Raw genomic sequence first — 10323 nt, forward strand, 5'->3', positions numbered from 1 at the left:
GAGATGCATGACAATTGAGCTTCTATTGGAGAGCTGGGTTTTTAGACAGATAGGGAGGTTCAGAGAAAGCCCTTGGCTGCATTTGCTGCTCCTCCAGTGCCCTCCATTTGAAGCAATCAGTATATTTTGCGGTCGCATTTCCTGAACCCTTTTACTCTTGGAGCGCTGAAACCCACAGCTTCAGTGACTGGGACGCCCAGAGCATGAAGATGTACGGGAAATAGAAATACACCTTAAAGTACATTTCAAAAGACACTGTGCTCATTATGAACCATCCACACTATGAAGGAGAGGAGCACAAGGAGCTCTCTTTTTCCTCCCCTTCCTCCTTCATAAATAGCCTCATATTTCATTAAAAAATGTCTGAGATGTGAGTTTATCCAAATGACACAGCTGTAGGAGGGGAGGTCATTAGGGAGAAGTTCCATGGAAAAAAGGAAAATGAAAGCTGATTGTTACCCATAAATTAGAGTAATTTTCTTAATTTGCTGTCCATTTGCTTGCTTGTTCATTGCTGGCGTGCCTTATGAAATATGAAAATCTGACCATTAGTCACTTGGAAGGAGCACGTCTCCACGCCAAGTCCAGGTCTCTCTGCGGCACCAGGGGATTTACTGTTCTCCCTGTGTCGCCAGAAAAGAGCTGAGCGGCCTTGTCTTTGTTCCCCACTGGCAGCCTGAGATGCAGCCTGCACCAGCCTCCTGCTGTGACCTTTGGGCGGGGGCTGGGAGACAGCGTCTTCATGACTGACCCCGTGTCAATCCCTTCCTGGCAAAGGAAGAGGGAGGGCGCTCAGGGGCTCTGGAGCCAAGGGAGGGGAGACACCAACAGAACGAGCAAGTGGAACACACACAGCACTACATTCTTCTCGTGCTAAACCCAAGAAAAATCTCCCAGCTCTCACAATGTTTCTTGCTAATCTCCCTTTCTGGCTATTATTCAGCTACTGTGAATCCTTCTCAAGCTTCCAGCTTCCTTTTAGCTGTAGAAAGAGAATGAAAAAAATGTACCCTAAGACCTTGGATTTTTTTTTTCTTCCTTTTCTGTTGCCAGTGAATCTGTTTGAAGAGCAGCTGGCGCAGGCTGCGGGAGTGTGTGCCAGCGCTAATGGAGACGCAGGAGCAACGCTGCAGGCGTCCAGGCACCGCCAAACACGGGCTTGCTGCAGGCGGGCACTCCCAGGAGGGTGACCTGCCAGTGACATAGGTTTCAGACCTGCAGAGGGGGTTTGGAACATTGGAACTATTTCCCCTCCTCTTTATTTTTTTTTGGAGGGTCACACACATTTTAATAGTTCCATGATCAAAATTGCTGCTTCCAAGCAAGTTCACTGGAGCAGACATCATCTCATCCCTCCCCACATTTCCTTTTGGGAAGTTGAGTATAAATATGTCTGTACATCTAAGTATTTATTTTCCATAGAAAGGGCAGTCGGGAAGTCTTGCTTTTGTTTTGTTCTTACCCAGTTCTTAAAGGGCCTGATCATATTTACTCAGCAATATGTATCAAGTGCCAACCATATACTAAACACTGTGGTTTAGAGTGAGGATACCCCAAGGACAAGGTGGATGAAGCACAAAGCGTGAGTGTTACTGGCAAAACCAAAGTCTGTAGAACAGCTGAAGAGGTTTATTCTGCACCAATATGAGTGGCCATGACTCAAGGAACAGTCTCAAGGGGTCCTGACAGAGCCTGTCTGAGGAGGTCGGGTTATGGCTGGTTTTATAGATTTTAGGGAGAAAGAAGTTACAGGCAAAGACATAAATCAATACGTGTACAGTGTACATTGGTTCTGCCTGGAAAGGTGGGATATCTCAAAGGTGAGAAGTGGGGGGCTTAAGAGTCATAGGTAGATTCAGAGATTTTCTGATGGCAACTGGTTGAAACAGTTAAACTTTGTCTAAAGGCTTGAAGTTGGTAGAAAGAAATGCTTGAGTTCAGATAAGGGGAGTTGTGGAAGCCAAGGTCCTTGTTATGTAGATGAAGCCTCCAGGTAGCAACCTTCAGAGAGAATAGATGCTGAATGTCTCTTTTCAGAACTTAACAGGTGTCAGACTCTTTTTTTTTTTCTTTTTTTGAGACGGAGTCTTGCTCTGTTGCCCAGGCTGGAGCTCAGTGGCGTGATCTCGGCTCACTGAAAGCTCCGCCTCCCAGATTCATGCCATTCCCCCGCCTCAGCCTCCCGAGTAGCTGGGACTACAGGCACCCGCCACCATGCCCAGCTAATTTTTTGTATTTTTAGTAGAGGCGGGGTTTCACCATGTTGGCCAGGATAGTCTCAATCTCCTGACCTTGTGATCTACCAGCCTTAGCCTCCCAAAGTGCTGGGATTACAGGCGTAAGCCACCGTGCCAGGCCAGGTGTCAGACTCTTAGTTAATCTCTCCTAGATCTGGAAAGGCCAGGCTGTGTGAATGAAGGTTCTCTGCAGATACAAACTTCCTCCATGAAAGATGGCTTTGCAGGGCCATTTCAAAATATGTCAATGAAAGGTATTTTAAGTTAAAATACGTTTGATTTCCTTCAGAGAGTGCTATTTGTCATACGATGCTGTCCCAGAGTCAGATTGGAATTTGTAATCTTATTGCCATGGAGACTGATTTGTTAGCATTATGATCTCTGTCTTCATGTTAATGCTGGTCAATTGTGCCTAAACTCCAAAGGGAGGGGGCATAGTGAGGTGTGTCTGACATCCCTTCTAATCATGGTGGGGAATTCAGTTTTTCAGGCTTCTCTGGTGTATTAGTTTGTTTTGCATTGCTCTAAAGGGATACCTGAGACTAGACAATTTATAAAGAAAAGTTTACTTTGGCTTACAGTTCTTTAGGCTGTATAGGAAGTGTGTTGCCAGTATCTGCTTCTTGTGAGCCCTCAGGAAGCTTCCAGTCATGGTGGAAGACTCAGGGGGAGCCAGCGTATCACAGGGCAAGAGAGGGAGCAAGAGAAAGAGCGGGGAGGTGAAACTGCTTTTGGAAAGATGATGACAGTGAGAGAAATCTGACGTAGGTGACTCCATCTTGCTTGCGACCTCCAAGCTGTCCTTGGTCATTCCTGGGTGTAGGCCAAGCTAACCTTGGGACAAATTTAGTTTATGGTTTACCCTTAAGACAAGGATGATAACAGCCCTTCCCAAAACTGAACCACCTTTCTAGAACCAATCAAAGACCTCATGGGGAGGATTATGGGAGGGGCCTGAACCTGCTAAGAGACAGGTGTTGTTCCTACAATCCCTTACTACTCAGGGGTCACGTGGCCAGGGGTCACAAGATTTGAGACCTTCTCGATTGCTCCTATAGATGACATCACTACTGTAGAACCTAAGGTGGATTTTTTGAGATGTGTTTCAGACAGACCCCACCTGGACTCCTGACTCACCTGACCCTGTGGCCCCACCCAGCAGCTGACTCAGAGGATGGGGCTTGTTTCCACACTCTACGATTTCATCCCCAACCAGTCGGCAGCACCCATTCCCTAATCCCCCACTTACCAGAATGTCGTAAGGACTCTGACCTCTGAGCCTTCAGAGAGACCGACTTCAACTATAGCTCCAGTCCTCCCATGTGGGTCGGCTTCCTGTCACTTAAACTCTTTCTCTACTGCAACACCATGGTCTCCGTGGATTGATTTTGTCTGTGTGGCCGGCAAGAAGCACCTGTCTGGCAATCACAGAGGTGCCAGGTTATTTTAGACAACCAGCTCTCCTATGAACTGATATTGCAAGAACCCACTCATTACCACGAGGATGGCACCAAGCCATTCATGAGGAATCCACCTTATGACCCAAACACCTCTCACCAGGCCCCACCTCCAACATTGGGGATCACATAAACATGAGATCTGGAGGGACACATCCAAACCGTATCATCTGAGGTCCCCTTGGCTCAGAAGGGGTCCATTCAGTTGGTGGAGGGCTTAGGGTTTTATTTTTTGTTTATACGAGGCATGAGTGGAACTTATAAGTGAATGGGGCAGAGGAGGACATTAAATAAGTAAAGATAAACCACCATTATGTGTATTTTGCTTTGTTGTAAGTGCTGTGGCACTGTAAAGGAAATAAACAGGGTCTCTGACGTCATGGTATTTAGTGGGATGGGAGGTGCAGTAGAAATTATGGACTGGCTTTTCAACTCCTGTTCCAACCCATTTATGGAATCACTTTCTGAACTACAGCTAGAAGGCCTGTTTGAGCTGCAGAGGCAGAGAAGAAAGAAAGAAGAAAGAAAGGACGAGAAAGAAGAAAGGAAAAGAAGGAAGGAAAGAAGGAAGGAAGTGAGGGAGGGAGGGAGAGAGGAGGGAGGGAAGGAAAGAAAAAAGAAAGATGGATGAAAATTACACTTCCCAGCCTCTTGTAGCTAAGGTCTGACTGCCCCCCCGTCCCCCGCTTCGTGAGTCTTAGGTGGAGAAAATGAATAGCGTAGCTCTGTGCAGTGGCAGTATTGTAGCCAATGAGGTTTATCCAAGGTGCGATCATTGCTAATTGAAAATGAACAGCACAAGGCAGTGGACCTTGTGAGAAGTTGAGATATTTTCACACACCTGGCAACAGAAGCACTAGATTTTTCTAGACAGCTCCGCAGAAGCACTTTGCCTGTTCTCTGGGCTTGTAGGGGCTAAGAGGCAGGTGGTGATAGTGAGCTTTCCACAGAGACACATCAATGGTGTCACTTTGCCCAGCAGCTATTCCTCCCAACTGCAAAGCTTCCCAGCTGCCTTCCCTGTGGTAACTGCCTTTGCTTTGCATCCAGCACTGGATCTTACAGCTGAGTATTTTCCAGCTCTTCCCCAAGGGCGAACAGTTTTGCTTCTTCCCCTCCCCCAGAAGCAGAATCTGTGTCAGGGACAGTAGCTGGAGTGTCCTGCCCTGTCCAGATCTTCCTCAGGAGCACACAGTGGAGACAGTGGAAAGAGCTAACACTAGGTGAATGCAGGTTCTCCTTGTGTCTCCAGCCCCCCGGGGCTTTCTCAACCATCTAGCACACAAGCTCACACTCAGACTTAAAGAATTCGCTACATTCTGGCTGTTGTTGTTGTTTGTTTGTTTTTGAGACAGAGTCTCACTCTGTCGCCCAGGCTGGAGTGCAGTGACACGATCTCGGCTCACTGTAACCTCTGCCTCCTGGGTTCAAGCGATTCTTCTGCCTCAGCCTCCTGAATAGCTGGGATTACAGGTGTCCGCCACTATGCCCAGCTAATTTTTGTATTTTTAGTAGAGATGGGGTTTCACCATGTTGGCCAGGCTGGTCTTGAACTCCTGACCTTATGATTCGCCCGCCTTGGCCTCCCAAAGTGCTGGGATTACAGGCGTGAGCCACTGCACCGGCCTATTCTGGCTGTTTTCTTCCAACCTGCTATTAAGGCTGCTCCCTCCACCCTCCTCTCCACTCTGCGGAGGGTGAAACCATCTGTGCTGCCTGATTCTCCCCGAGGGACCTGTCACTCCTCAGAACTGACTTCACTTGCTTGCCTCACAACCTCAGCTTTCTGATGTGCTCAAGAAAAGTTAGCACTGTGAAGATCACATGGCTTTTTCTCCTTGCTAAGGTGGGAGTGACATCTTTGTAAAGCTATCTACATATGAAGTGAAAACAGGATTCCCTGTTTCTGTTTCAAGATCCCACATGCGTGGTCTGAAGTTTAGCTCCCTCCCAGCAAGGGATCAAAGCATCCATGCTGCCAAAAGCTTCGGAAATGAACTATTTGTTAATTCCACGCATCTTTTAAGGGCCTACTATTTGCACATCACTCTATGAAGAGCTGAGATACTGAGATGACTGAGGCACAATCCTTGTCTTACCCTCGCTCACAGTCCTGGGGCAGTGAAAGCACGGAAACAAGCCTCATAAACTAGAGTCAAGAATGCCGCCCCAGGAGTGGGGAAAACACGGTGGGAACCTGCATCTGAATAAGTAGCACGCAGGGGCATGAGGAGCCAGAGTGATTTGAGGCTTCTTGAATTTTGTGTAAGAGTTTTCTACACGGAGACAGTAAAGAGGCATTCACAGAAAAGCGTTCCATCTATTCCTCACTCTCTGATAAGAATTCCATGTCCTGGCAGGGTTTGCCTGGATCAGAACTCTCTTTCTAGGTCACATGGGCTGACCTGGTCATAGCCACAGTGAGCTCTGTGTCTGCGTCCTGCAGGTGAACCCAGCATTCTGCAAGGCCAGCGGGTTCTGCGGTGGCAGTATTAATCATGGAAACTCCACTGCATTTGAATAAAATCAGTATTTTTTTCTTGAAAAAGCATGATGCCAATATCTAATCTGCTTTCTTTCATATTTGTCCTCTCAATATTTGTTTATTTTTATTTTATTTTATTTATGTATTTTTTTGTTTGTTTTTTGGTGACAGGGTCTCACTCAGCCCCAGGCTGGAGCTGGAGTGCAGTGACATGATCGCAGCTCACTGCGACCTCTGCCTCCTGGGTTCAAGCAATTCTCCTGCCCCAGCCTCCCGAGTCGCTGAGATTACAGGCACCTGCCACTGTGGCTAATTTTTGTGTTTTTAGTAGAGATGGGGTTTCACCATGTTGGCCAGGCTGGTCTCGAACTCGTGACCTCAAGTGATCTACCTGCCTCAGCCTCCCAAAGTGCTGGGATTACAGGGGTAATCCACCAGGCCCCACCTGTCCTCTCAGTATTTGTATTAACCTATTTGTTGTCCCCGGAGGGGATGGATGACTGGATATTAGTTTATTTATCGGAACCACTGGGGCGCATGTCAGCATGGGTCTGGAAAGAATGGAGAGGCTTCTCCGCTGCCAAAGCTCTCCTGGTTTGTCCTCACCTGGACGGTCGACTACATCGGCGCCAAGGCAGGAACAGTGCAGCCCAAACGAGGACTCGCTAGAGTTAGACGCCCAAGAGAACGGGCTCATAAGCCAAAATCTAGTCCTTTTGTGAAAGATGAGCCTGCGGGACGCTGAATTTAAAGAAGAGTTTTAGCAGAAGATGTCGAGTCCCAGGCGTGGGCATCAGTCTGTGAACAAACCCAGGCCCTGAATCTGGCGAGATGGGCAGAACAGGAGGAGCCAGGACTGGAGCTGAGTGCCCAGGTGGGCCAGGGCGGGCAGAGTCCAGCCCCACTGTCCCCGTCACCACCACTGGAGCATCATTTCAGAAAGCCGTGCCCGTCGTCCACACAAACACACACGGACCACGGCTTTCAAAGCAGAGCCATGTTGAACGAGAAGAGCACGGTCAGTGCACACGGCGGTCCACGCGCACGGTGCGGTGGGATTGACTTTAATGTATTAAACGTGGTGACACTACACACTGAATGGCAGCTGTCGGAATGTATATAAAAGATGTTTGTGAAAGGCACAAACCTTGTGATTTGAAGAACTAGAGAAAGATCGTTCAGCCATTGAGATTTACCTGTCTGTGACCTACTAACTCACGAAACAGTTTGACAAAGAGAGGATCAGACTATAAAAGAGGAGGAAAGATGGATCTTGTAGGAAATTCCACAGTTTGGTGGAATTTGCTGGCACACCGATGTCCTCCTGCCTTGATATTTAAGGCTCTCCCCCTGGGCAGGGGTCAGTGTACCAGCCCTGCCCTGTACAATTCAATGCTGTGTGCAAACTACACTGCTGGCCAGTTTGTGGTTGCCTTAGCAACCTACTTAAGTCTTTTGCTGTTATTTTGAACTTCTGAATAAGTATGAAGGTAAAATAGTTGTCAACATTTGCTGGATATGATCTATTTATTTTATTTATTTTTTATTTTTTGAGACCGAGTCTTGCTCTGTCGCCCAGGCTGGAGTGCAGTGGCCTGATCTCGGCTCACTGCACCCTCTGCCTCTCGGGTTCAAGTGATTCTCCTGCCTCAGCCTCCCAAGTAGCTGGGATTACAGGCGCCCACCACCAAGCCCCACTAAATTTTTTTGTATTTTTACTAGAGACGGGGTTTCATCATATTAACCAGGTTGGTCTCAAACTCCTGACCTCAACTGATCTGCCCAACTCAGCCTCCCAAAGTGCTGGGATTACAGACATGAGCCACCGCACCTGGCCGCCAGGTATGATCTTAACTATCTTGAAGGTCGTTATAAAATAACTTTCCTTAAAAATCACTTTAAGCAAATGTTTTCCTTATTGCAAGTGTTCCTTTGCATCCCATTTTCCTACTGAAGCGTATGAAAAGACATTTTCTCTTGTTTTGTTTCTGAAACTGATATTTCATTGAGAATATTTTTCTTGCAAGGGTGAAAAAAATCACTACACTGTTATATAATTTGAATCCAAGTATTATCATCCAATTTTTTATCCTAATATAGTGAAAAATTCAGCCATCTAAGTGTTTATGATCATCCCCTTCTCAGTATTTTAATAGCTTGAAAGCAATTTTAAGCAAGTTGGTGCTGGTATTTGGTAGGAAACATTGCCTTCACCAGCGTAGTGCCCACGCTCCGCATCGTCCATCTCTGTCTGTACCAAACACGCATGCTTATGGTAACGGCTGTCCAGAGGCGGCTGTCCTGTGTGGCTGCTCTGGAAATGTGGGTTTCACCATCCTTGAAGAGAATCCCTGCGGGTGAATCATAAGAGGTTGAAGACACAAATTGTCCAGAGTTTAAAGTCACAATTAAAGCATTTTCTTCATAATGAGACTTATCAGTCGGGCTAGAAAGGACACAATTACATAGGATATAAATTATGTTTTCATTGCATATATATAAATTGTGATGTTGTATATCTAGGTAAAAATCCTAAAGCATAGAAGTGAGTTTAAGAAGTGTTTTAAGGCCGGGCGCGGTGGCTCAAGCCTGTAATCCCAGCACTTTGGGAGGCCGAGACGGGCGGATCACGAGGTCAGGAGATCGAGACCATCCTGGCTAACACGGTGAAACCCCGTCTCTACTAAAAAATACAAAAAAATAGCCGGGCGCGGTGGCGGGCGCCTGTAGTCCCAGCTACTCGGGAGGCTGAGGCCGGAGAATGGCGTGAACCCGGGAGGCGGAGCTTGCAGTGAGCTGAGATCCGGCCACCGCACTCCAGCCTGGGCGGCAGAGCGAGACTCCGTCTCAAAAAAAAAAAAAAAAAAGAAGTGTTTTAAATAACAGATAAATGTGCATTTTCCTCAATAATAACCCATTTATTCAGTTTTATACTTATACATTGTTTTTATGCTTTTATTTGATCCTCATCATAAGTCTATGAGGTGGACAAGGAGATATTGTTTGCTCATTTTGCTGATGACAAATTACATGCATATTTAATAAAGATAGAAAAATCCTGAATTCTCCCTTGGCAAAGCCGAGCTATGGATAGATTAAATACATTCTTCACTGCCCCGAAGACCAGATCAAACCCTGCAGCTGTCATTACTCAGACAAGGGAGGCAAAGCCGAGATGATTCTGGCCTGGGTTTTGTATACTGTGTCAATCCATTCCCTTTGCTTTGGGAGTGGTGTATTGCTCTGGAAATCCCTGACCCTGTCAGGAGGTGAAATAAAAACAAGCTCCTTGATTTCCAGTTGTGACCTCTGACCGCTAGAGGACAGTATTGTTCTCTGCACAGTTTGTGGAGAACCCAGTCTAGGAGAAATGATGGGACCCCGCAGTCAGTACACCCCACACCTTCCCAGGCTGGGCCTGGGCCATGCGGATCAGGGATGGGATGTGGCTTTGCATCTCCAGTTCCAGATGGCATCTCGTTCCCCAGCCCTGTGCACTCACAGAGCTTTGGCCTCTGCGCTGGGTAGTGTGAGGGGAAAGACGCAGTCTGTTCATTTACACGTTCTGCGTTGGGGTTTCATTATGTCTTTTCACCCTTGAAGCCTCTTCCTAAGTGATACGCTATCGATGAGTGATTGTTATCATAGGCTCAGAGTTTTTTCAGCCTGATTTATTTAATCTCTAGAGAAAGGAAAACAGGAGATGATTGCTTTGATCATGCTGTTCGCTATTCTGAAATGTACAAAGGGAGGGGAGAGAGAGAAAAAAAATCTCCGCTCCCATAATGAACTATTATATAAAAACTGCTGTATAAGAAGATACACGGCACAATCCCGAGTGTAACTTCACTGTGTTCAACATGCTTCCGTGGGCGTGTGTGGGTGGAAAGACGGTTCGGTGACTGCCAAACAATCCAGTGTTTCCAGAGATAAAAACAGTCTGTAGAAGTTTTCTATTGTGAGGAATGATAGGCTTTGTGGCCTGTGTGATGTGTGCTCTCTGTAGTCCAAATGAAGACAGTAACTACTGATCTGTGAAACCTCTGCAAGAAGACAGGGCTGCTCACGGCCACACACCCAGTCTCACTGGTGACGCCTTCGCCCTCCTCTGGGTTCCCTGTTTCTCCCTCCTCTGAACTGAGCA

The 10323-nt window shown here is 47.0% G+C and overlaps 1 non-coding gene across 1 annotated transcript; it reads left to right on the forward strand.

Moving 5' to 3' along the window:
* Positions 1–4415: 4415 nt before the first annotated feature.
* On the forward strand, positions 4416–4563 carry LOC116274401. Its single transcript, XR_004183005.1, has one exon. It is a non-coding gene; the product is annotated as a U4 spliceosomal RNA (small nuclear RNA).
* The last annotated feature ends 5760 nt before the right edge of the window (positions 4564–10323 follow it).

The sequence above is a fragment of the Papio anubis genome, chromosome 3 (assembly GCF_008728515.1).
Source record: "Papio anubis isolate 15944 chromosome 3, Panubis1.0, whole genome shotgun sequence".
NCBI lineage: Eukaryota > Metazoa > Chordata > Mammalia > Primates > Cercopithecidae > Papio > Papio anubis.